At 40.6% G+C, this 24079-nt stretch overlaps 1 long non-coding RNA gene across 1 annotated transcript; it reads left to right on the top strand.

Moving 5' to 3' along the window:
- The first annotated feature begins 16125 nt into the window (after positions 1-16125).
- LOC146544346 (uncharacterized) lies at positions 16126-23766 on the top strand. Its single transcript, XR_014883754.1, has 2 exons — positions 16126-17175; positions 21599-23766. It is a non-coding gene; the product is annotated as an uncharacterized LOC146544346 (long non-coding RNA).
- The last annotated feature ends 313 nt before the right edge of the window (positions 23767-24079 follow it).

Raw genomic sequence — 24079 nt, 5'->3', positions numbered from 1 at the left:
CACTGCCCTCTGTTACGTACGTGTGCTTCTGCATTCGTAGAATCATAGAATCGTTAAGGTTGGAAAACACCGCTAAAATATCAAGTCCAATCCTAGCTCATCACCTGTTCACGCAGTGCCCTGACACCATGCTTGCAGGTGCTTCCTCCCAGAGCCGGGGGTGCTTGGCTTGAGGATGCCGTGCAGTGTCCTTGCTGAGAACCCCATTTCTGTATGGTGGCAGTGCTGGGTTTCCACCTGCAGCCCCTCAGTGACCTTCAGGGCCACAGCTCCCATCTCCAGTGAGCCCATCCCCATGTGGGGCTGTACGTTCCCGTATGCCTCCCAGCTGACATCTGCAGGACTGCTATACAATCCCTGGGTCGCCTTATGGGAGGCGAGTGGCTCGGTTCATTTCAATGTAACTTACTATGAGAACTCTGAGTAAAGGGCAAAATTAAGGTCTCATTTTAATTTTTCCATATCTGGTCTTTTAGAGCAACCTAAGCAGGCACCCGGATGGGAGTCCCCAGAGGGATGTCCTCTGTTGGTGTCAATGACGAGTGAGGTGAATCCAGTTCTGTACCATCTGGATGGAGACATATGCCCTGGTCCCATAAAGGCATCTTCATATCCAGCTTGACAAATGGCTCTGTTGGCATTCTGTGGCTCTCAGACCAGGGAAAATTACTGAGCAGATATTTACTATATTGTCAGATTTATTTTGAACTCTTCATGTGGGCCTCTCACCACCTCTCTGCGCAGTTATGCAATCTTGAAAACCACAAATTAAAGCCTCTAAACAGACGCAATAACAAATTGTGGTAGCTCTGAAGAAACCCCCAGGAAAAAATATTGATCTCTCAAAGCGACCTCTTCAAACTCTGCTGACAGACAAAAGCCTGAGTAAACACATGGGTTTGCAACCCCGAGTATCAACAAACTTTGCTCTGCTGGATCAGAGAGGGCTGTTCCGAGGCAGAAAAAATCATTCAGTCTTATGGAGAGCTGCAGGGACTGTGGAAATGTCTTTTTCTCTGTTCCCTGGGAACAACTTCGGTTTATTTTCATAGCTTGAAGAAGACTTTTGGATTGGGGTTTTGTATTTGGCTGTGGATGGAGCAGGGTATGGAAGCATTTTGCTACAGTGGCCCCACTGCTGCAGCTTCCTGCTGTAGGAAAATGCAGATATACTGTGGGGCTGCTGCTGCTGCACAACGAAACAGGGGCTCTGTGTGGCCCTACAAGCCACGCGCTGATGCTTTCAGGCCAAACACGGTGTTTGTTCGCAGTTACACAAGTGGGAAAGGGTGAAATTCTGCCTTGGGTTTCAGGGAGGTTTGAAGATGTGCCAACGCCATTCGCAGGTTGGTGTGGTGCTGGATGTGTTTTGGGATCACCCTCCCTGAACACCGCAATGGCTGTGCCTTCCAGCAGGGTGCGGGGCTGGGTTGGGCACCCGAAGGCACTGCATCTTTCTAGGAATCCGTACTGCTGCTGCTGCTAATGTGGGAACCCCATCCTCCTGCTCACTGAAGGGATGATGGCATAGATTCTAAGAGACATGATTTACAGTGGCACATTTGTCTGTGGGTTGTTTTCACTCTTCTGCACACAGTCTGTGGCTCAGCGGTCACTGACCTTGCCCCTGCAGACATCCGTGTATGTCTGCACGGAGCTCACAGCATTTTCCTTCCTGAGAACTCAGTGGCTGTAGTTTTTCTTGATTTGATAAGTGTAATTAATAACACTTCAACATTTCTTTCCACAAACAGGAGCTACCAAGTAAGTTCAGCAACTTAAGAAAACAAAACCTCGAGAAAAAAAAAAAAAAAAGCCGAAATTAAAAACATTGGGTGTGCTTTGATGTAGAGGATGTGTCGAAATGGTATATTTCTATGTTTATTTTTCCATTTTACAATTTCCCGGGCAAAGGCAAGCAATGCTTCCTGAGAGGAAACAAAATCTACTTTGGAAGGGTTCCATCCCTCGTGTCAGCCGAGCTCCATGTTGGCCAGGTGTTTGAGCTGGACTTCATCAGGGGAGATGAAAAACCTCCAGTGGTGCATGGACCGAGCCCTGATGTGTGAATGGAACCATCCCACCTGGTGTGAGTGGCCACCCATTGCCAGTGGCTGCAACGGGGCATTGCTCACCTGTCTGGGCTTTGCAAGAAGTAAATGCCACGTGGCTGAAATCTGGGGTGGGTGAACTCCGTTGGTGGTTGTTTGCTCTCAGTGACACCTCTGCAGAGAGGTTACCGTGGGTTGGAGGCTGTGCATGGCTCTGGCACTGATTTCCCTTGTAGCCTTTCGTCACTTTCAAATGACAGCTGTTTTTCTTTTCCTCCCTCCTGTTTTCTGTTTATAAATATACACGACTCAAAAAACCCAGGCAGAGTCAAGGAGCGAGCTGGTGCTTTGGGAATTGAATGAAATAGGAGAGCGCTGCACTGCAGCCAGGTCACCGCAGAGCCATGGCCTTGGTTCTCCTACCCCACCCCAGCATTTTTGCCTTTGAATACATGACAAGTATGACATACGTGACAAAAAAGTTCTCTGCATTTAAGCTTTTTACTTCCCCGCCCCCCAGCCCCTCCAACACACACTTTTTACTGATTCTGGGTTGGAGAGGAATTGGTCATTTTGGAGGGAAGACCGATTCCAGAACAACAGTGCAGCACTCAGCTCTCACCCAAAGTGAAAACATCTCCTGAGCCTGTGAGTCAGCATGACCCAGTGACAGTCCCCTGATGTGTTGTGTTCATAGAATCAGAGTTTCGTCTCAGTTGGAAGGGACCTTTAAAAGCCACCTGGTCCAACCCCCTGCACTGAACAGGAACGCCCTCAGATCCATCAGGTGCTCAGAGCCCCATCCAGCCTGACCTTGAATGTCTCCATGTATGGGGCATCCACCGCCTCTCTGGGCATCCTGTGCCAGTGCCTCATTGCCCTTATTGTAAAAAACCTTTTTCCTTATATCCAGACTAAATCTCCCCTCTTTTAGTTTGAAACGATTTCCCATTGTGCTATCATAGCAGACTCCGCTAAAGAGTCTGTCCTCTTCCTTCCTATAGCCCCTTTTTATAGGAGGTTCCTGCACACTGCTGCCTATGAGTGCCCTGTTGTGCCAGCAGTCTGGCAGCTGTGATGGTAAACCATATTGCCTCTGGAGAGGGCATTCTGCTAGTTGTCTTTTCTTTAATTATTATTATTATTTATTTTAAACGTGGGTAGATGTGGCACTGAGGCACATGGTTAGTGGGCATGATGGTGGTGAGTTGACAGTTGGACTAGATCTTAATGGTCTTTTCCAATCTTAGTGCACAAAGTCAGATGATTTTGGTGACTGTGTTTATTTTAGGATCGCTGAAATAGTGGCAATTACACCACTTACAGTGCAACTTGATGAATACAAAAAAGGTACAATTTTCCACCCCATTGCTCTTTCACATCTGCTTGCAGTGTGTGCCGCATGATCCTGCAGTGATCCATGGAGACCTGGCCCAGGCATCTAAAGGAGCAGAAAATCTTAGCTATGTTGAAATGAGTAATTTCCTGCAGGATCAGCTCCCTGCTCATGACAAAGCCAAATGATCACAGATATGATGAAGAAAAACTACAAGACAAAGGGACATGGTGTGCAGCCTCGGGGAGGGAAACTGGAGCCATCCCATCAGATTGCTTTAGCAATACTACCTGACTGGCCCTGAGTGGGATTGCATTGTGAGAATGTGTTCAGAGTGGAGATTTACAGGCTGCCCAGAGAAGCTATGAGTGCCCCATCCCTAGAGATGCTCAAGGCCAGGTATGATGGGGCCCTGGGCAGCCTGAGCTGGTGGGGGGCAACCTGTCCATGAAAATCAATGATCTATAAAGGTCCCTTCCTATGATTCTGTGATTTCCCGAGTCAGCTTCACTGCAAGGACAACACACAGAAGAGGAGATGCACAGCAGCTGACCAAGGCTGTCACAAGGTCCTGCTAAAGAATGGAGCTGGATGGGCTGCACAGCTGGATTATGGGGGAGTCAGCACTGACAACTCCAGCAGCAGGAGATCAGATTATCCGGAACCCCTGTGCATCTCTACAACCCATCAAGCAAACTGCTCCTGAGCTGCTGTGGCTCAAGGGCTCAGGCTGGACCCGTGGTAGGCAGTGCAATTACAGTTATCTGAATGGCCTGCTCTGCAGCAAAGCAACAGTCTAGTCCAGAAGTGGAACCCCATAGAGTTATACTTAAGTGGTGATTTTATACACATTGAATACAGATGAAGTCCTTGGCAGAATGTGATAATACTCCTTCCATTGTCCCTTTTTCATGCTGGTTTCAGGTGCGATGCAGAAAAGGATGAGGAGATGCAATTTGCTGGAATCTCTTCTCTGAAAGGATTGTAACAGAATTCACCACGTGCAGCGTTTTATAACAGCGTGTTTCCACGGACAGCATATTTCAATGCACTGACATCATTTAGAAAGATGAGAATAGCAGGCTTATAGCTCAGGTTAGTTTTTCATCTTTTAAATGAAGCAAGCACAGTTACGATATTTTCTTAAAATGCTAAGAGGATACTTTTGAGTTGACAGGCAGGGTCCGGGCTTTGTTGGGGTGAAGGAAGCACCCCTCCTTTGAGCTTCCTTTCCACGAGGTAATCTCACAGCTGCCTGCCGTGCTTTGTTACCGGCTGATTCTCAGAGCCCTGAGCTCTGTCTGGTGAAAGCCTTCAATGAGCATCGGCAAAACTCCCATTGCCTTCCTGAGATCAGGATTTTACCCAAGCCATGTAGTATGATAACAGACAAAAGCAGGGCTGAAGACTCGGGATGTGATTCCCGTTGTCTCGCTTTCCTTAACAAGTGCAGTAAACCATAAAGAATTTTAAATAATATCATTTAATAACTTTCAAGTTTCCATTTCAGGCACTTGCGTGTGCCCTGCCTGAACTGACATACACATTTGAATTTTCAATCTGTAACAGACTCAGAGGGGAAGGGAGGAAAAATAGCATTTAGAAAAACATTTATTCAAGAAAAACCTTTAGGGATCACATGTAGGATAATCTTTTCCAAGGTGACCTTCATTTCCTATAATATAATGCTTCTACTCAGCAGTGGTTTGACATTTTTGAATAAGCCATGGAGTGGAGGAACACATAATTTAGCAAAAATGAAGGAGTTTACTTTACCTAGAAAGGCAAGTATATCAGCCCACGTTAGAATGTAGAAATGAGATTATTAAACTGCTGACCTTTTATCCCCAGCATCACCAAAATGTGTATTACATACATAACGTGATCTAGTGATATGTAAATGACCATTTCAAGTATGATACCAACAAATGGTGTTCCAAACACAGGGCCAGAGAGCACAACTGCTCTGCACTTCTGCTTTCATCACTTAACTCCTGTACTTCAAGCCTTTTCTTTGAATACAAATGTTTGTGAAGTTTTCCACTGATTTTTTTTCCTGGCGTTTGCACAAGGACTTTGTTTCTTTTTAGTCATGTAAAATGGCATCATCCAATTTCTGAAATCTTTTTTCAGGCCGTGATGATTTATAAGCCCTAATTTCCAGGATACTCCCTTGAAGTTACCTTCTCTTTGTGACCTCAGGATTTCTCTTCCCAGACCTTTGCTATTTATGTTTGCTGTTTCTGTGGTCAGGATTTGGCAGTGTTGTTTTGGACTAATGACCAGACATACATAAGAATTGGAAGGAACACACGTAAATCTCCCGATGCACATTTTAATGCACAGCTTGTTTATCAACAACAGAAAGAAGTTTCTGGACAGGTTTGACACATCCTAATAATAGACCTCTGCAGCCAGATGGAAAGATTTTGACAAATATGAACTGCACAGAATTCTTATTCTGAAACAGATGCAATTCGCTTATTTTATATTGCAGTTCAGTATTTCTTTCTCAAACTTTGTCCAGAGATAATGGGAAGTCACTTAGTTTGGGCAAGTGTAGATTGTTTATAGGGAACGTTTTAATTGACATGGAACTGTGTAAACCTGTTAGCTTTTGTGCTCTTGGATGAGGACAAGGGGCAGAACAAGGGCCTGAGGTTTGGTTCTAATTTTTCCTGTCATGCAGAAAACTGCAAATAATTTAATGCTCAGATGAAATTACTCAGCGTTTTACTCAATCATTAGATTTTCCTCGTAAATCGTATATTTTGCTTTCATCATATACCCCGATACTTTAAATTGCATCATCTGATGACCGTGACACTCTCTGTGTATTTTTATTTACCTTCATTGTTTATTTACTTAGGCTTAATTCCTCCCTCCATAGCCTACTGTGAATAAAATGTTCCTCTAAAAAGGATTAATTTTTCACTTTGTTTACAGAATAGTCTTGCAATGCAGTGTCTGATACTCATTAGCAGGAAAACAGAAATAAGGAGAGAAACATTAGTTCTCACCACAAATCATTCTGAATTCACTGGAACTAGGATCCGACCCAAAATGTTTAGGTTAGCTCAATAGCTCATGCTGATTTGCAGGGTCTCCATCTTGATGCCTAACAGCGCGTCCTCCTATGACTCTTTATTTTTAGCTGTTCAACAGTTCTTACTTTCTGTGAATTTTAAAGTTATTCTTAGACTAAGCAATACAGTATCTTTGCGGGGAAGATCTGTGACAAGCGTCGCTATGTGATACAGCTCATCATTTCATGGGGCCCATCATTTCCACCTGAAGCTCCAGCAGAAAAAAATGAAAACCAATCAAAGATTAAACGGGCACTTTTAACTTAGATATGAAATTCTGAGTTCCGTTTCATTCTTCTCAGTGTGTGACTCATTGTGGACACCTGGAGCTCTCTACCATCCTCTATGAAACTTAATTGAAGGGCCACAAATTGAAGGTTAAGATCTGTGCAAACCAGCTTCCCAGCATCCAACCATACTTTTAGTTCTGACATTTTAATGAAGTTGATTTTGTGGGAACATGAATCTCTTGCTATTAGTTCTTACCTGAAACCAAGTTCATATTTCTTAAACCAAGAAAATGACACTTTTTTTTTTTTTTTGTTCTCAGAAAGAGTATTATAATCCCTTCTTTAATGGGGAATCATACCTTTATACAAAGCTGGGAATGCAGATGTGAACAAAATGGATCAGAGGTCTAAGCCTTCCTGTAGAAATGGGGAAGAGTTCTGGAATTAATATTTATTGAAAACAAGCCCTAAATTTATTCTGTACTGAGGCAACATTTCTTTAAGAAAAATTATATTGTATTTGGAAAAAGTGATGTTTTCTTTCTTAAGTAGTTTTAATTAACATTATGCTCCCACTGCACAAAAAAAAAAAAAAAAAAAAAGGCAGCAAAATATAAATAAAGTAGGAGTAAAGTATCTTAGCTGATGAAAGCATAGATAAAAGGCTCTGAATCCCTTCTTATAAATACCTTCCATGAAATGTGCTGGTCCTGGAGAAGTCTTGGCCTGCGCTGCTCCACATCAGGCTCATGGGAACATACCCTTGCCAACAGGGTGGGCTCTCTCCACTTAGTCCTGAATGAAACAGGCTGCAAATTCCCCCTCTCTTTGTGCCTGTAGGGCTGTGTCAAGGCAATGCTAAGGCTGAGCTGCTGAGTTTTGATGAAGAATTCATTAGCACTGTGCTAATCCAATCTGTTATGGATTCTAGGAAAGTATGAGGATAATGGAGAGTATGGGAACTTGCATAGGTTAGCACCTGTTTATTCAGGTGCTCGATCTTATCTCATGAGGTGGATTTTCCATTTCTCCGATCCTCCTAGAAGCTTCCTTCTGCTCCTGTTTCCTGTAAAGCCCATTTTCCTGCGTTGTATAGAAGGAGATTCATTGAAGAACTAAGGGTAGCTCTACCCTGTCATCCTTTTCCTCAGATCAGCAATCCTTGGCACAGCATACAGTCCTTTGTTCAGCACAATCATTCTCAACAGTCTGGTTGACATCTGGAAGCCATGGACAAACATGCAGCTTGTCAGCAGAGCACCTGGTCAATGAGTGTGGTGTGTTGGAGACACGCTAGGTGCACAACCCATGCATTATGTTATTTAATCACTGCTGTTCAGTAGAGCTCAGATCTACCTGAAACCCATAGAACAACTGACAAACGTATGTACAGTAACTCTGGAGCCTTTCTGCCGTCCCTGTGCAAAGGGGAGAGAGAGGCCCACCTCTCTTGGGGAACCCAATACAACCAGAGTGCCTGGAGTGTTCTGTGCACTCGCTGGCCATTTATGTTCTTCATATTTCCCACACACTGGATATTCTGTTCGTGTGGTGCATGGCTTGGGATTTCCCAGACGTAAATATGGGAGCACAGGCACATGCTTGGGAGCCACGTGATAGGGCTGTGGCTATGGATGTTCCCATATGGAGCACAGCTGTGTCTGCCCTGGAAAGGAGTGACCTCAATTTTATGCAGTATTCCAGTGACGTTATAACCAGCACATCCTTCTCTGCTGGAAATACCGCATGTATTTTCAGATTGTACTTGTTTACCAGAACTGCATTTCTTTGGAGGCTCGTGCTAACTCTACATTTGGCTGAACCATCTAGAGTTTTCTTCTCCACAAGCAGCTGACAAGTGCCCAGGTTATAGATATTTTTATCTGCCATCTTTGTGACACTGAGGTAGGCAACACTGGATTTCATCCTTATAATGGAAACATAGCACTGCTGCTTCAGACCTTGAAGTCATTTTATTCTTCCAGTGTAACACTCCAGCCCTGTTCTGCACACTTGCAGATTTCAGAAGCTCATTCCTACATTTTGCACCCACATTTTCTCTGCTGACTGTATTCTTTAAGTGCTGTTTGATCCTGACCATTAGTTGATGGCAGATAACCTTAGTTGATGTAAACCATCACAGCTTTTGGTGTCAGAATAGTGCTGCTGTTGTTTCCAGCTAAGTTTCTTCCAGGATGTAGTTAGAAACAGACCTCTAAAATGCAGTATTTCTTTGACTATTTAAACATCTAATAAAAGAATTCAACAGACATTACTTAAAAGTACCACCATGCTTATGGAATAGGTATACTTATGCCAAATGAACACTAATAGTGCATATAATATTAAAAGTGTTTATTAAAAGTGCTATGTTGCCATTATAAGGAATATTCCACCTTGTTTAACTCTACTGTAGCTGTTTCCTACATGCAAGTGATCCTAGTTATTGTGATTACACATGCTTATTTTTCTCAAGATGCCATAGAGATATTGCAACAAGCACTTGCTGTTGGCATGACCTCAGTATCTTTACAGTGGAGTCTTTGAAGGTGGCATTTTAAGCAGTTTTGTCCTATTATTCAAGAAACTGGGCATTATGTTGCTATCTTCTCTATATCATTAGGGATATTTTCCCATCCTCTCTCTCTGCCAGTGCATCACTCCAGCTTTATGGTTGTGAAGAAAACCTAAGAAATCTAAAGCAGAAGCAGTAGTGCATCTGAAAGCAGCCTAGGTAACACCTCCAAGAGGTACAAACTGGGCCACATCTTGCATATGTTCAGTACTAGTGATTTAAGTGTTGACATTGTCATGGTGACAATTAAAAAGCAAGAAGATCTTGGGTCTGTGTGACTTAGTGTGAATATTTTGGAGCTACTAGTCACCTCCAGAGCCACTCAAGATTAGGCTCAGCAAGCTTCATTGGTATGATCCTATTTTAGGGGGAACCAAGCTGGAAGGGAAGGCATACTGAGAAAAGAGGAAGGAGTTCTGTGTTGAGTGAGCAGTCCTGTTTTCAGACAGCAGCGTCCTATCTGGGCAACTGATACAGATGTTGCTTAACAAATTGGCACCACCATAACTTTGTCCATTTGGTCTTGAGAAGATCGAATTTGAGCATGAGTTAATAAAGGGCAGTGATATAGATATCACCATTTAATGAACTGCTTTTGAAGAGGTTTGGACTTTTTCAGATTTTTAAGCTATAAACAATCCAAAAAATATTTTATACATTACTTTTCTCCTTTTGGTGCATAAAAATGATTTACTGTATGTTGCTTTTCCATTGGGAAAGCAAGCTGTAATCTGTTAAATATCTGCATGAAAGTATCCTAAAATGACCTGGTATGATGAATAGTATTACAGACTGTATTGAACAATTGCTTCTTTTCCTAGTAGTGCTGTAGAAATTGAAAAAGTTCTTACTGAAAAGTTCTGGAACCAACTTTTCTCTTATGGAGAGCTTTCTAGTACAGAATTAAGGTTGTTTAAGTGTATTTCCTTGCAATGAACATTCTAAAAATAATAAAGGATGATAAATAAAGTGACATTTATAGTCAGTACAGAGCTCATTGCCATCATATTCCATAACCACAGCCCTCTCATAAACAGACTTTCAATTTAACAATACATTGCTTTTGATTCACAATTCTGAATAGCTGAAAAATACTTTTGTCATGCTTGCCCTTGGCCCCCAGAATCTTGCCATTCGCTTGAATTACATACGATGAGTAAGCACTTGAAGCAGTGTACCTCTGTACATGTCAGTAATGTTTGCGTAAGGTTTAATTTAGCACTGTATATTATATTGCATCCTTCACTTTCTGGGAAAGGTGATGTGAAGAAATTGTTTTGCTAAGCGTAGATTACAAAAGTCATTACTTGCAATATATGGGCTGAATATCCAGTTTCTTAATTCTAGGTGGATTTTTACTGTTGAAGGCTTGAAGAGTGTAATGCTGGAGATCAGTCTTCCTGTTTGTGTCCCCAAATACATTACGGGGACAGTATTTAAGGGTTTACTGGCAGCTTTCTGCCAGTCCAGATGCTGTGAGCTGAGGTTGGGGTAACCCCCTTGCACATAAATAATATAGAGAAGTCATCTGAATGCAATATTTCTTTCTCTATCTGCATTTAAAGAGCAGAATGCAAATTCTTTATTTACCTTCTGCTCTGACCGAACTACATAAAACTGTTCTATTGTTGTACAGATAATGCTACAAATGTGTTAAGTGAAATGCACTAAATTTGCTCTGCAGGCCTATTTGATCTCATCCAACCTGGTGTCGTACCTGAGCATCAAAATGGAAAACTGTAAGAAATCTGAGCACTCAGGGTATGACTGGGGCAAATCTTCAAAGCTTCAGTGAGAGAATATGCTTTTCAAAAGGCTATTAGGAGTCCTCGTCCAAGGTGGTGTGGCTTAATTGTGGTGTTTTTATGAATGGTGCATGAGAAGCCATAGAAAACCACGTGAAGTGCCTGTTCCTCTTTCCATCTGTGTTGCTGCACTTCCTTAAAGTTACTGGCATCACTTTTAACTTCTGATACAGCATCTCAGGCTCCTTAATTTTTCCAAAGTAATTTTCCTCCAGACTGCACCAGAATAAGCATGGGTAGATGTACATCTGCTTATGGGCCACTGGAGACCAACCTTCACCCAGATGTAATTGCAGAACTCCTCAAAGACAGTGCCATTAATAGCCACAGATCTATAATTGATGAGTATTTTATGTGCTTGTCCAAAAGGATTTCACTAAGTCTATCAATGAACTCTACTCAATAAGCATAAATTCATAAGGAATTTTGACTATTACTAATACAGTACAATACCAATGGTAGTGTTAGCAGTGCTGTTGTTATTTAAAAACAGCAGTATCACTTACGGAAGAACAGTTTCTATTTTCCCAGAATCATTTTCACACATTACTGTTCATTTGAAGCAAAACAGAAGTGAATAGACACAGGCTTTGTCATCTGGATGTTTAATATGGCTGTTGTACATCTATGCTTTTATTTTAATTTCTTCACTGTGTTTCTTGTGGAACTTTGTCCCCATTAATATCCTTCTAAAATGTGTTTTTATTATCTTTTTCGTAATATAACTTAAAGAGAGAGATGAGATTTTCCTCAGCATGCTAAATCTTGGGTGCTATACAATGTCTTCACTTTTCATATAATTTAACTCCATCGACAAATGCTGCTTTAAAGCCTTTATTGAAAATCATAGTTTGTAACTGCAGTATAACTTTTTTCCAGATCTGGATTTACGTATGCATAATGGACAACTTATGACTCGTATGATCTCATTACAGATTGATTACTCTATGTCTCTTGTTTTGCATCCCATGATTCGCTTGAAGAGTTTAATTAAATGAATCAGAGTATAAGCACAAAAATTCACAGCAACAGTCACAATTCCCCATAGATAATTTTCTTTGGCTTCTCTTTCTGGGATTTCCAAGAAAGTTCCCAGAAGCTGTTTCACAGAATAGAGGGATTTCTCTTTTAAAACTTTTTTTAGTGCTATACAAATTTGAGCCCAGAAGAGTTTGATATTTTGAGAAATAATCGTGAATGCTACATGCGTGTGTGCCTCTGTAGTAACAAAATCATGAGAATAAATTGAACTTAAGTTGAATCTTATTTGATTTCTGTGGTTGGCTTTGGAAACATTTGGTAGCTATTTTCCATTGAAATTTTCACATGCTTGGGGCAGCAATATGTTTAAGTGCTTCTCCTGTTATTTCTGCTCTGCAATCTCAATTTTAAACTTGTTCTCTTTTTATTTCTTTTTCTATTTGCTCTGTATTATATGTACTTACCTTTCATGTGCCAAAAAATAATTTTCTGTTTGCTATTATTGGTGATCTTGATGTGCATGTATGTGTGTTGAAAAAGTACAATATAGAACCCTCTAAAGAGCATTGCTCTTTGATTTTGAAAAAGAGAGAAGGGATTCTAATTTATATTCATATTGTTGGAGTAAAAGTTCTCCATTCAGGAGGAATGTGGTTGTGATTTTTCAAAATGACATGCAAGGCTTAGATGACTCCATTTATGTTGGCTAAACTGGGACATTTATAAGAAATAAGTTTTTAGAGAAGAATGTTCCACACGACAGAAATTATAATAAGGAGCTTTGGCCCCAAAAAACCTGCAGAACACTCAACTGAGTACAACGCATTTCTTGGTCTCTCTTGTTCTCTAGGTGTATGATTCTGTATTAGGTGTTAAAATAACTAGATTCCTGCCTCAATGTACAATCTGATGACAGCCACCCAAGAGATGAGGCACATGGAATGAGTCAAAAGGGACTATGGTTTATTATCATTATTATTTTGCTGATCAACACTGAGAATAGCTAAAGACATGTCTATGAGACCACGTACAGAAAGATGCAAACTTCCTCTGAGCGCATGCAAGACTGAGAAGTCAGTCTGAGTCCAAAGCCAAATCACTGGGTCAGCATGCCACTATTTCAGCAGGAAACATTACCTTAAGCAAAGTAACAACAAAAGAGGCCCACACAACTTTTAATATGCCAGTTCTGGGTTGTGTCTTTCCATCTTGGGTAACTGAGAGAGTGGCTCTGAATTCTGATGGCATTTGCAGATATGGATCTGTTTTTGTGAGTATCAAAGGGCGTGCTTTGGAGTCCCTGGGTCAGTAGAGATGTATCAGTCATCTCTGAGGAGGTTTGTGTCAGAGCCCAAGACTTCTGATGGCATTTTTTGAGGTTGTTATACGTAAGAGATCCATATATGGATTTCATATAGCAAATACAGAGCAAGAAAGAGATCCTTCTTCCAGAACTTTAATCTGAATTGGGATGAAGCTTATATGGAAATGTTCATCCAGCCCAACCACTTGCCAAAGCAAGATTATATCCTGCAGACTGTTTTCTAGCATTTGCCAGACTAGCTATAAAAGCACCAAACAAATAGGATCCATTACTGGGGAGCATCTAGGAGATTGTTCCATTGTTTAAAAGATGCCATGCCAGTACATTGTCTTCTGAAATTAAGTATGTGGGTTTTTTCCTTCTCTTATCTTAGTTATCCCTCATTATTAGTTATGTTATGAGATACCAAATGAAAGCCTTACACTCTGAAAGTCAGTGTAATTGTTGGCTATTGCAATTCACCTTTGTGTCCTTGAGCTGAGCAGCCTGGAGTGCCGCTGGTCTGATGTAAAAGAAAGGGCTGTGTGGCTGCATGAGAATAACTGTAACCAAGGAACCAATGAAAATGATTGTACAACTCCTTTACCACTCCTCTTGCCCTTGTATCTGCCCTACTCCTTCCCAATAAACCAGATCCTCCATGCCGTCAGAGTTTTCTCTGTTCTTCAGATAATGTTTGCCAGCAGCTACAGCTATGTGTGCAAGTAGTGAGGCCTAGTGGTATAGAGTGAGTGAAAATAAAAGCAGAAGAGCGACAAGGCTGGTGCTGTGGGCTCAATATCCTCAATTATGTGCTGTTTTATGTATTTTTTTTTTTTTTTTAATAGTCCTGAGTTGGCAAAAAAAAAACAAAAAGCAAAAAACAACAAAAAAAAAACCAAACCAGGATGCCTCTATTGGTTGGTTGGTCCAGTTTTGTCTGAAAGTCTGTGAGTCCGAGACTGCTTTATTGTGTGCACCAGAACGTAGTAAGATGATCTGAAGACTTTTGTATTTTTGAAAAAAGCCTATTTTATAAGCATTTGGGAATAAGATAAATGTAGCTGTTTGCGTGTAGAGACACAGGAAAGGATTTGGTAGTTTATGACATCCCTTCAAGGCAAGTTTCCTCTGATTCCAAAGTGCACCACCGTATCTATTATGGAGTGATGACCTTTGTAGTAACAGCTCGGAAGAGCTTTGTTTTCTGGATGTGTGACACTGCTATCCTTCATGCAATGTTTGTGGTTTCTTTCAGCACTGCATCTCCTTACGTTTCTTCCATCTGTTGAATGTGTGTCTCTTGTTCTTCTGCATATCAATTTCAGTTTTTCCAGATTGAATTTTTTGTCTGTTTTCCTGCTGTTTGCTACGATTCTTATTCTCTTCTCCTAGTCTAGTTACATCAGGGAGATTCATTGATGTCAATTTACTCTCACGGGTACTGAAAGTTTTCATTTGCACTGAATTAAAATAGTGTCTATAGATTTCACCAAATAATCTACTTTGCCAGTGATAATTCACTGTTAGCCAGATTTTAAGACATGTAACCAGTTCTCTTCAGGTCACTTAAATTCAGCTTCAGATGAGATAAAATAGCAAATGCTCTATTGAACTAATGGCATATAATTGTTTCCTGTCATAATTTCTAATTTGCAGAAAACTGCAAATTGACAAAATTGGAGCCATTCTCTTCCCCCATGCTATATATTGCTGTGAATTATTAAATGTCTCAAAGCAAAACTGCTCCCCCCAAAATTCAGAAATCACAGCTAAAACCAAAACAAATCCTACTCCTAAGCCTCAGATCTGTCCAAAAATAACCTCAAGAAAATAAGCCCATTTTTGCCAGTTCAGATGGATGTTAAGCACCTTAACTTAATGACATTTTAGACCTCTCCCATTTCCATAATGTTTGGTTAAAATATGCATTTCCTGTTGTAGTTTTTGAACATCTCAGTGCCTCAGGAGGACGGATGTTTTCAGTGGGTGGTACAAGTGCCCAGCCTCATGGCTAGTGCTTAAAGCAGTTGCTGGGAAAAGGAAGAAATGGACTCAAACTTAGCTTGTGAGAGTGCTTTAAAATCCTAGTCACTGCCATTGACTCCCACTCAAAGGGCAACAACTAAAGATTTAGACCTCTGCATCCACTTCGTATGTGTACTTTTGTGCTTTCTGATGACATTAGAGTTAGAAAAATATATATTTTTATTTCTCAAATATTTCTATTTCACTAGGATAACTAATGTTCAGAAACATTCTTGATGTCCAAATTTATCTGAATACTCCTATTCATTTCTGATTCTGAATTTAGCAATGTTAAAAAGGAAAAATAAAGGGGAAATGATTTGGTACAAACATCAGTTTTGGAATGAAAACATTTTCAGCTATGAGGCTCTGATAGTTCTTCAGTTAGCAAATACTTCAACTGACACTGTTGTCAAACCAAGGACATAAAACTGAGAGTGTGATATGTTATCTTTTGCCAATTACGTAAGTTCATGATGCATAAGTCATTGCAAAAAATAAGGTCATGACTCCTAAACCAGCTTCTTTTGAAGTTGTAGTTCTTTTTAAAACCTCCCGTGTATTTGTATATTTTAGCTGGTTAACTCTTAACTGAATTTATATGTTTATGAAAATGAAATATTATATGACATTAAAGAAAAAAGCAGAATCTTGCACCTTCTAGTGGAATACCAATTTGCTGATTTTGATATCAGCTGCTTCTAGAGTCTGTTATCTAAAATACAGTTTTTAATTCCTAATCCTTATGAAAAAGCTGTTTGAAAATAAATGTATTTGACTAACAAAAATAAACATTTATGTTATTATGGAACGTTGTTTACCAAGTAGGTAAACTGATTAGGACTCAGCCTCCCCAGTTTTTATCTTACCTTCTGTATTTTCTTTTGTGGCAATCTTATTCTAATCACTGAATTTATCTGATTACCTTCACTTATCTTTCTGTATGACTAAATGTGACTAAATGTGATAAGTCATCATTTGACTAATGCCAGCAAAACTGAGAAGAGTGCCAGAGGAACAAATCACTCAGAGCTGGAACAGTGAGAGTCTGAGCCAGAGGTTTCAGAAACTTTAAGAATCTAGCAATTATGGTGCTGAAGATTCTTAACGCCTTCAACCTAATGCAGAGGATTTATTAGAGGATTTTGTAACTGTAGGAACTATTTTTCACTTCAAGAAAAAAAAAGTTTGACTTTTAAATAATATCTCTTTTCAAAACCTGATGGAATCATGACCTGTGAAGAAGATTCGGCAAAACCTTCCCTAGAGCAGCTAATATTCCTTGTTCTGCCTCATTCTGGTCAAGGACTGAAAAATGTGTGTTCTGTAGCTTACTGAATGATTTTACCACAAGTCTTTGGGCTTTTCTTTCTGAGTTTTTGGGATCCCTTTAGGAACTTCTGTTGCTCTGCAACTTACCAAGTTTATACAAATAGTTACCTACCCCTCTGGTCTGGAGAAAGACCAGTGCAACAGTCCAATGGGCAGTCTAAGTTCAAGTCCTTGTTCCAATTAATGTTTAATTATTTATACAAAGTGAAACGGGTCCAACAGGAGAGACTGAGGAAGTTGTTGTTCAGAATACGTGACAATTTGGCGGCCAGAATCTTGCCTGAGATGCAGGATTCTGATATTCAGACATCTTGCAGGATAGAAGCTTGAAATGTGGATTCCCGTGTCGTCAGTGTCTTGACAACAGGTGGTCATCTGGGCGGGGTGAGAATTTTCCTGTTCTTCGATGTATTTCAAGTCTCACCATGGATATGAGAACCTTTCCTAGGTAAGTGCTTTGTAAGAACTCGTAAGTACCTCCTGAAAGTTCTGGTCTCTACAGAATATAATTTATAGATGAAAAAATGGAAGCTCAGATGGGGGTATGACTAGTGTTTTCACAACCATGTAGGTCCAAAGTGGTTTGGCAATTGTGATGATGCCTCAGAGCCTTGTGTTGGAAGGAGAGGTCAACAAGCAGTGCTGCAGGGTATGAGTCTTGGGAAGCCTGTAGAATGCCAAAGCATATGCCTGCCTAAGTGTCAGACTTGTAAATCAGCTGTTGTTACAAAACTTTAACAATGAGAAATGATTGCATGCAAATATTGGTTTGGGCATTAGGCTCATGAGTCCTGTTGTTTTTAAACACTTCAGCTGACTTTGATATGAAACCAGGGACATAAAACCAGGAACCTGAAATGTCATCTCTTGCCACTTGCCTCCAATCTACCACGTCTGATGAGGAGAAAAAGAGAGGAAGTGGATGGAGAAATGGGACAAGTCATTTGGATTCTGATAATTAATGTTCCTTATAAAATAAAAGTTTTGAAACTTTCCTGGAAATGAGATTTTATGATCTGCTACAATGGCCCACAGGGGGGATGCTGCAGCCTACAGATACTGACCATTGTGGTATGACCAGGCAATTCATTTTCATGAGTAATTTCCAGAGCAGCTCTCAACCATGCAGTCATGCATACAGTGAAGCAGTGACACAGAAGAAAGGCTCAAAGATTATACAGATTTATTAATATTTGGGAAAAAAAAAAAAAAAAAAAAGATCCTAACATCAGCAGAAAGCAAATTGAGCAACAGAGTGGGGAAGAAGGGCTTGACAACAAAGCATGCTCTAAAAGGATGTGATCCGGAGCACGTTCAACTCAATGGAAAGTTTTCCACTGATTTCATAAGATCTTGGATAGATCTCAAGGGATCAGAGGCACTCTGTCATACACCTTTCCCATTCATTTCTCCATCTGGGTGGAAAATGCAGTATTTTCCATGACTAGCATCTTATTGTGACCTGGAATCACAATCAAAATGCTCACCCTTGGGATATTAGAATCAAGAAACCCTACCTAAACAGGTAGGGTTTTCCAAGTGGCTTGACTTTTCCAAGGGCTGAGCAACTTGCAGTTTCTCTCTAACTGTATCCTTATCTTTTTATTGAAATATTCTTATCTTGTACCTAACTTTAAAACCCATTCTTCTTTCTCCCTTGAAATGTTGAGAATAATGGAACACTTGCATCTATAATCTTATTTCTCTTAAATCCTTCTCCATAAAACACTTTTCTTCTAAAGGCAGCAACCCATCTAGTCATCTTCTATTTGTATCTAGTGTAGTAGTTATAGCTGTTACTTTTAAACATCTACTAAATACTTCAATGGTTCTTAAACCATGCCAACACATACTTGCAATAAAAGAACAGTGAACAGCGATGACTGAAAATTATATTGTAGAACTGGATTTGATCTTTTATCATTTAGAAGAAAAAAGATTCTGCCAAAGTCCCTGTTAAAAGCTGTTTGAGAAAGTGATATATTTTTTACTAAGACTACATGGAACATGAATCGTGGTCCCAAGTGATGTATCCCCAACATCAGCTTCATTACCTACTTTCAAAATTGTTCCTTCTATGAAAGAAAAGATTTGCTATCTAATGTAAATAGCATTTGACAAAATCAACCTGCTGTGATATCAACTCTTATTTCATCCTACACACTGGAAAACATAATTTATCTTAACACTAGACGTTGAGCAAGACTAGCTGTGGTGAAGTAGAACTACTGGGGTTTCTTTTTACTACTGAACTCAGTTGAAAACTGAACTGAAGCCAAACATGGTTTAAGTACTCTGTTGATTATTTTCTTTAACATGGTGTGAAAGACCAAGAGTGCTTTGTTGCAATGGGTGGTTAAGTTACCAGCAAGACATGCTGAGATGAGGAGTTGGTGACAACACACAGAAATGGAACTCCATGCTACTCCCCATCACTTTGGAGATACAATAAATTTCCTTACAGGGAAAACCAGAATTTTTCCATAGAGTATGCTTGACACAGAATCCTGCTGCTTGGTGGATTGCAGCTTTGTCACTGATCAAGGGGTCAGTAATGAACACTTCCAGGACCTTCAACACAAGCCCTTCAGCTCCTCCAGGATGTACATGATTGAGTGCCTGCTCCTTATCTTTCTCCCCACCAAAAAGCAACAGCATACCAGCTGCATCAGAAAGTCCAAATTCCAGTGTATGAGGATTTACCCATCCCCTTCACTAGGACTGAATGTGCTGGCTTTGGGAGTCTGCTCTGTGTTGCTTCCTTTGGAATCTTGCACGGTAGCATCAGTAGGGACAGTTGTCCTTTATCAGGCCTAAAAATCATAGAATCACCAAGGTTGGAAAAGACCTCCAAGATCATCTAGTCCAACCATCCACCTAACACAAATATTTCCCCACTAAACTATGTCCTTTAGTGCAACATCTAAATGTTTCTTGAATACCTCCAGGGATGGTGACTTTGCCACCTCCCTGGGCATCCTGTTCCAGTGCCTGACCACTCTTTTGGAGAAGGTTTTCCTATGCCCAACCTGCATCACCTCTAACACAACTTGAGTCCGTTCCCTATAATCTTATATAGTTCTGAGGAAGGATGACACTCACCTGGCCACAACCTCCTTTCAGGTAATTGCAGAAAGCAATAATGTCTCCCCTGAGCCTACTCTTCTCCAGACTAAACAATCCCAGTTCCTTCAGCCCCTCCTCTTAAGACCCTCATCAGATTTGTTGCCCTTCTCTGGGCACACTCCAGGGCCTTGATTATTGTGAGGGGGTCCAAAACCGAACATAGTACTCAAGGTGTGGCCTCACCCCTCTAAGTACAGAAGGGAAAATGAACAGACTAATGAAAGGCATTTACATCTCCTTCTATACCCAAGGAAGTACACAACTGCATCAACATCTCAAGCCTTACACCAGAGCAGGAAAAAACACAGTAAAATTGGAACAAAAGAATGGAAATGAATTAAAAAATTCTACTATTCACAGAATGGATGAAGTTGGAAGGGTCCTCAGGTCCATCTGGTCTAATCAGGCAGGGCTACCTGGAGCAAATTACCCAGGACTTATATTGCTGTGTATTTTACTGCTGTGTTTTACGGCGCACTGGACATTGAACGTCAATTCCAGTTTAAAGCCTGTCAAGCACAGATAGTGTGTTTGGAGTTTTCAATTTGACTTTTGACCCAGACCTCACTGAGGACAATGGGAGGTCTTCTGGGCTAGATAAGCTGCATTAAAGGCTCTTTCCTCAAGGACAGGTCAACACATAGTCATTACCAGGTTGTAAAAGAGAATTGAGCTTACCTAAGGACTTGTTTGCTCAGATTCATTCTTCACTATCAGCTTGAACATATCAGTGAAGATCCTGTGGCGAACCTGCAGTTTTCCTTATTTGGTTTGATCTCAGGATTTATTTTAGTGAATAAAAATGTGTGACAGAGCAGTACTTGCAAATCCCATTACATTCACTCTATCTGTATCACATATACTTAGTTTGTTTACATGGAAGACATGATATTATTGTGTGAGTAATGAAGGTGGGGATAGGCTTTATTTGTAGAATGTATCTTAAAATTTTGGTATTGTTGTCACAAATAATCTCAACATGGAAAATTCTGATTCAGAAATGGGGATACAGAAATGAGAATAATTTTTCTGGGCAGAATCAATCACTTAATCTGTGCTGTGTAATAGCAAGCACAGAAGCATCCTGAGCTTGGTTATATACGAAATGAAGACGATGATGAAGATTGTACTATGTTTTTGTGTTGACTTGCTCGAAAGGTTGAAAAAAAAAAGAGGCTGCTTTTCTGTACCTGCCCAGTGAAGAAGAGGAACATCAATCCTGCTTTCAAACACGAGTCGCAAGACATACCCAGATATGCTACGCTTGGCTACACAACTGTTCATTTCTCTTTTGTCTACTTTCAGCAAAAGGTTCATCAAAACTGTGAAGAAATTTGATACTCCTGGTGACGAGTTCAGTGCTCCTTTTAGAGCTGAATCATGTGAATTGGAAACTGAAAGGGGACAGAGAGCATGGGACAGAATGGGCACTGTTTTTATCACAGGGGCATTCTTCATAGCCCTGGCATCACTGGCAACCTGTGGGGTGGGGTCTCTGTCTGAGACACAGTTCATGGAGTAATGCGTGGAAGCGAGCAGCAGGCTCCCATACTGTCATATTGCTGGCACCTGTTTCCATGTTCATTTTATTATACTTGTGCACTAATATTTCAGACTTGTTATTTTTCCCCTTGCTCTTCTAGGGGGGTGACAGAGAAAAGTGGTGACCTCCTCTGTGTGTTTTGCCTCTGTGCTTGTTTCTATTGACCATCTGACTGGCCTCATTGTCTTTCTGTTCTTTTCAGAGCACTGCTGATGATATACTGCACTTTGTGGGAATCCAGCCTACAGGGACAGCTTTACAAGCCATTGCAGGCTTCAGGCATCTATTTTTATCAAACTGAACAATTGTTGCTTAGAAAAAATGAGACCCCTACTTCCCGGGCCACGTGTGGCTGACCTCGGTTAGTCCGAACTCCTTTGACCTCAGTGCAGCTTAAGCGATGTGACAGCCCCTTTAATTCCCGTCTTTGAGAGGCTCATGTGATAATCATGCACTTGCTCTGTCAGAGAAGCCAGCAAAGACGATTCTGTGTGTACTTGCTGCCTGCAGTAAACCTTTTCTTGCCTTCTCTCGTCCACCAGATTCCTTTCATTTTGTTGGTTCTATTCAGGAACAAAGAGGACTTTGTTGAATTGCCTTTGTGGTTTATTTTCCTGAGCCTTGAAAGATAGCAGACTGTTGCCACAGTTTTATCCAACCCTTTATCACATGCACAATACTCTGAATGCTTGAAGGAGGCTAGTTGTGTGTCTGCCTAACACTGCTTTTCTTTTCAGGTTGGAATCCAGTACTGACTTCAGGATGCCAAGTTAGAAATAATTCCTGGAGTGAAAGCTCAGGGAGGAGTCAGTCCACACAGCTGCCATAAAGGCTCCAGTCAGAGGAGCTACGCTCAATAGATTTCATACTGTTTTTCACATTCTGTAATCTTACTGAGTCCCAGCATCTACATGGATATGTTCATTTACAGATGTTTCTCGTAAAAAAAAATTACGGGTACATGTTCAAAAAGATGCACTAACTGTACACACCAGCAGCTAACACAGTAAAAGTATTAGGACATAATGAACTGCTACAACCTCCTCTTTGCAGAAAGGCAGCGGCAGAGCAGTTAGATGAAGGGCTCTAGTTTATAGACTTTACCATAAAAGACTTTTCCAAATCTCAGCACAAATCAGTAGCATGGAGGAGACTAAAAAGAGCAGCTGAGTCAAATCAGAAGCTATGGATGCTTCATTCCCAGAAGCAGAGCTGGCTGGCTGGGACCCTGAGCAGCCTGGTCTGATGGAGGGCAACCAGCCCATGGCAGGGGGTTGAAGCTGGATGATCTATAAGATCCTTCCAACTTAAGCCATTCTATGATTTTATGAAGTACTTTGCTCTAACCACTACCTTCATGATCCGCCACTCTACCTGTTTCCAGCACAAAGCTCCTAACACATTTCCCTTAGTTGCATCGCAATATCATTTTGAGTGAGGGAAAATGTGCCGTTACTCAAGGCTGCACTTGAGTGATAGCTTTATCTATGTTGTCTCTGTCGCCAGAACATGGTCCTGTATAGTCTCTGTACAAGGTAATAACAGAGAGTTGCTTCATCGGAGTTCTTCCCATGAGGGACGAGGTCTAAGATGTTTGTTTTTAGTGGAACAGACCAACATCTCCAAAGGCGTAGTAGGCGTCGTAATACAGCGCTTCTGAGCTCTGAACGCAAAAGGTCAGGCAGTGTTTAATCTTGGGGGTGACCTCAAAGACCTCAAGGGAATTTCATCAAGGATATAGTTAGTTTGTATGTTGCAATGCTCTGTAAGAAATGAGCCTGGCATTTCAGAGATAAAATTTGAAGTCTGCACCATTCTGGTCACCCAACATGTTTTGTAAAATGGGATTTCTGTGAATCTTCAATGCTAAAACTGTCTAATGTTAGAAATTGAAACTTTCAGCCCTCATTCAGGCAAAGCTCACGCAAAAAAACAAGTAGGAATACTGCCTAGAGCAGAGTGAAATAAAAGTTGGAGGAACTGGTGCCATGTTATTTGCCTCGTGCTGCAAAATTTCAGTAAATTTGTCACTAGCAGGCAAAATGAGCAGTTTTGACAGCTATTGTTATATTAAACTAAAATGACAAACAAATGCTTTGATTTTTAAATCCTTTGACAGTATGATATGCACTATCCTAATGAGAAATATGTTTCTTTCTATTTGACACTCACAGTTTTTCTTGTGCATACTCTATGTACACACACACAAAAAAAGACCTGGTTATTTGAGGCAAAATTCCTGAAATATTGTTCTCTAAATCTCTAAGCTTCCTCTTATTACTTTTTATTCCCAGAAGTATTTGATTATTTTATTGCCCACAAAAACTGTAACAGTAATAAAAAAATAAAATTGTCAGTGCAAACATGGAATACTTGGTGTTTTTTATGAATTCAGGTATGAATTCAAATTCAAGTGTTCTATTCAACATTAAAAATCTTGTCCAATAGGTAAATGGTGCTTACAGGATGGGGTTTTGGATTGCTTTTATATCCCTTATGCTGTTGTAATCCTTGAGTTGTTTAACTCTGATTATACCCACCTTGGTTACTTTTGAACTTTGAAGCCTACAGTAGCTTGGACAATCATAGAAAATTGTACATTCACAGCCACAAAAGAGTTGCAGCAGGCTCTTTGGAGAACAGTGTGTTTGGAAAGAAGTGAGGATGTTATGGATGCTGCCAT

The sequence above is a fragment of the Meleagris gallopavo genome, chromosome 5, assembly GCF_905368555.1.
Source record: "Meleagris gallopavo chromosome 5, MGAL_WU_HG_1.1, whole genome shotgun sequence".
Classification (NCBI taxonomy): Eukaryota; Metazoa; Chordata; class Aves; order Galliformes; family Phasianidae; genus Meleagris; species Meleagris gallopavo.
This window is presented reverse-complemented; position numbering and strand designations above follow the sequence as displayed.